Below are 3,738 nucleotides of genomic sequence, written 5' to 3'. Positions count from 1 at the left end.
GTTTGAGTTCTTTTGAAAGTTCATGATGGTAGTTGAATCTTGCCCAAAAACTATCAATATCCCCAACATCGTCACCAATCAAACTTAAAGTTGTATGTTCGCGTAGTTCGCGTAGCTGTTTTTTGCGCTGATGTGAAGTCCAAAGGTCATTAACCCATTGTTCAGTGTATCCGTTGATGTATGCAATTTTTTTAATGCGTTGAATTTCATTGTTAAACCGATCTTCTGTCATTGGAATGACATAAGTTCAAAATTAAGAAGGAGAAATTAATCAGTAAATTCGATCGGTTGAATAAAAATAGTAATTTTTCAAAGAACAAAAAGTACTATAAATCAGTTGAGATGATTCCAGATTTTGTTAAAAACTTATCAGATGAACAATTTACAACAGACGAACTTAAATTGCTGGATGGAGTAGTCCAATTTGATTCAAAACCGCATAGATTCATTTGCAAAGAAAAAACTAATTTCACTTTAATTCGCTGGTTTTTAATTTTCATTCACAACAAATATTAAATAAATTGAAATTAATTTTTAACGGTTTTTTTTATTAATTGTGTAACCTGCGGTCACATTTAATGTATTTTATGCAAAATGTTAGTCAGATAGAAGTGCGAGTTTTGATTTTTAAACCAGATAATGTTTCTCTGAACAATATATAGGATAGGTGAGGATAAGCGCTCTGTAGAGCCGGAGGAGTACTGAGAATCAGAGCTCCTCCTCGGTAACTTTTAATATTTTATTCTTCATCAGGGAAGAGCTCTGCTTCTCAGTGCTTCTCCGGGTCCTCAGAGTGCTACTCACATATATTGGTCAGAGAAACAGTCTCTGGTTTACACTAATACGCAAAAATGCACTCTACATTGGTATTCTTTTGTAAGGTTCAGTGTGTTGTGCCTTAGATATTGATAGCACTTTATTTTCGATTCACCTTGAGTGCATATTGAAAACCATGGATTTGAATATCGAAAATTAGTTCAATTTTGTTAGATACCTAATGAAAATATCACAAAACTGTTACGGGGTTTTTCGGAATTTCCCGTATACTTCAAAGGTTTTTTTCCCTGAGAGCGAGTAGTGGATGCTTTTTCATAATTATTATTTATATTTACAATTGTTTAAAATATATTCGACTTCGCTCTAAAAGTGCAATGTCTCTGGCACTTTGAAAATGCAATTTTTTTGAAATATCTCAATATTTCCATTTTTGCGACATCGAGCTATGGGTTCTCAGGTGTATTTCACAAGTTAAAATGATCAATTGTCATGAAAAACAGAGCCGATTACCAATTCTCATTTCTAGACACAGTCATTTGCATTTTTTCTCGTCGAACCATCATTTCAATGAATTTCAATTATTCCTTATGGTTGCAGATGTTAAAATATAAAATTATTATAAATTACGTAGCGTTATAAAATTTATAATTTTGCATAATTAAAATGTTTTGCATAAATTGGAAATATATAAAAGGAATTCGATTCGATGAAGGTTTTCATTGTCTATTTAGTAGTGTCGAAATTTAAACAAACTTTGAAGAATTAAAAACGAATTGTCATTTGTTCTGTTCGATTCAACGACAAAAAATGTTCCATCGCAAAGTGTTCGCTTTGTTATTCTGTGGGCTCGTGATTGGCGAGGTAATGCATCGCAGTAATATTCGTATTAAAGCCATGATAGACGTAATTTTTTTTTTAAAGAATCATTCATTCGTTAAGTTTTTCAGTCGCAATCATTTAATCAAGTACAAGTGCGATTTGTGGTTATTTGTGCGAGTCACACTAGAATTGAAGATTCAAAGAGACACACGATTTCGATTAGTTTTTCACATTGTTCGTTGACAAAATCCAACGTTACAAAAATTAATTATTTATAATCCACCTCTATTGTGTGGCAAACACATTTAGCATAAAGCAAATTGCTGTGAGCAAGTCATTATATTGTAAAAAACAAATTTGTTTGCATCATCCAGTGTAAGCAATACAAGGCGCGCAATAAGAGGAGTATGAATTAATTAAAGTTGGTCCTTCTGTTTTAAAGTTTAACAATTTTTCTCCAGAAATAATGTTTTTTTAGACTTAAACAAAAAAAAATGTGGAAAAAATGGTTTTCTATCTGTTTTAACAGCTTTTTGATAATAACGTTGATGCCACTCTCTGTGGCAGGGACAGAGAGGAGATAATTGGAAAAACCCCCGACAAACCAAAGAAACCAAAAAATGAAAAGGATGTAAAAGGTAATTCGAAGCCAGAGTGGTTATAGGCAGTGATGGTTTTTTCCTATCTGAAAAGCGCTAGCTATTCGCAGCGTCTGAACAGCATTGCTGCCCAGATGCTGAATCGAAGCGGTTGCCGCACGCGTTTTGTATCACAAAACATATTATCATATAGTCTAAGTAACCAGTGAGCACACAGAGTATGATACACTAATACCATAGTCAGTATACAAACGCATGTCGAACAGAGAACGAACGCGAACGTATATGCTCTGTGTGGTACAAACGAAGTGTGTTGCGCGTGCGGCAACCGCTACGATTCAGCATCTGGGCAGCAATGCTGTACAGGCGCTGCGAATAGCTAGCGCTATTCAGATAGGAAAAAACCATCACTGGTAAATTATGAAATAACATCAAATGAAATAATTCCAGAAAAGTTGAAAATGTGTGTTCTGAATTAAAATTCCAACTTTTCAAATGTTTTTTTTATCTACCTTATTTGTTCGAGATTCATTTCCCAAATAATTCGCATAGTTGTGAAAAGGAGTAATGAATTTCACCCTTCACTTATAGAGCGTTTTTTTATTTACTCACAGAACATCACTATAGTATATCTAGTATACATCTCTCTTGAAAAAGTTACCAAAATGGACAACATGAACACGGTTCAACGAAATAAAGGCTCTGTTTTACAACATAGAGATCGGAATAAGAATTTATGTCATTTATATTGAACATTTCGTTGTTTTTTTAGCAAAACGCGCAAGAAATTTAATTGATTTCCGTTTGCAATGAATGAAATTTGCTTGCATTTCTTATAAATGTTGGTACATAATTGTCATAATTGCTGTACACAAGTTGTACATTTTAGTGCAATAAGTGCTTTTCGAAAGACGGCCAAATCTACATTCGTAGCTCTGGATGATTTTTTATATATACAGGGTGGTCCAAATTAAGTTTCGACTCATTTTCCATTCAAAAATTTGATTTTGTAAAACCACATAATCTGCGTAAAAAACTGACCCAGAAAAGTTGATTAAAAAAAATGAAAAAAAAAATTGGTCGCTCCACTTCGGACTGTTGTAAATAGATAGGTTTATCACATGTTTTTTCGAGATAAATTTCGATTTTCCTCAGTGGATCGATCGGGAGTATTTTGATAACATGGCTGGAAGTGAATCTTGAGGAGCAGGTGGACCCAACCTGGTCCAAAGTGTTCTGGGTGTTGAGCACATATGGGGATAACATACCCAGCTCAATTTTTTTTATTTTTTCGATATTTCCAACGGAAAAGCGAGAAAAATCGATTGGTAGTTTTTCAAACCGGAAATGCGAGAAAAACAGACCGTTTGTATTACAATTTTTATTTAATTTATTCTCAATATTCCAGCCATTCAAAAAAAAATTTAGATATATTTATTTCAACATTGACAAAAAAAAAAACAATGGATGCAATTCATTTTAAAAATGAAGTCCTGAAAAGATTTGGATAATAAGTATTATACAGCCCTGAATACATTTACTT

The 3,738-nt window shown here is 33.2% G+C and overlaps 1 long non-coding RNA gene across 1 annotated transcript; it reads left to right on the top strand.

The window, feature by feature from the left end:
* The first annotated feature begins 1,514 nt into the window (after positions 1-1,514).
* LOC116351001 lies at positions 1,515-2,210 on the top strand. Its single transcript, XR_004202076.1, has 2 exons — positions 1,515-1,638; positions 2,126-2,210. It is a non-coding gene; the product is annotated as an uncharacterized LOC116351001 (long non-coding RNA).
* Positions 2,211-3,738: the final 1,528 nt, after the last annotated feature.

Source organism: Contarinia nasturtii, unplaced genomic scaffold (assembly GCF_009176525.2).
Source record: "Contarinia nasturtii isolate CC-2019 unplaced genomic scaffold, AAFC_CNas_1.1 Cnas_scaffold_4413, whole genome shotgun sequence".
NCBI lineage: Eukaryota > Metazoa > Arthropoda > Insecta > Diptera > Cecidomyiidae > Contarinia > Contarinia nasturtii.
This window is presented reverse-complemented; position numbering and strand designations above follow the sequence as displayed.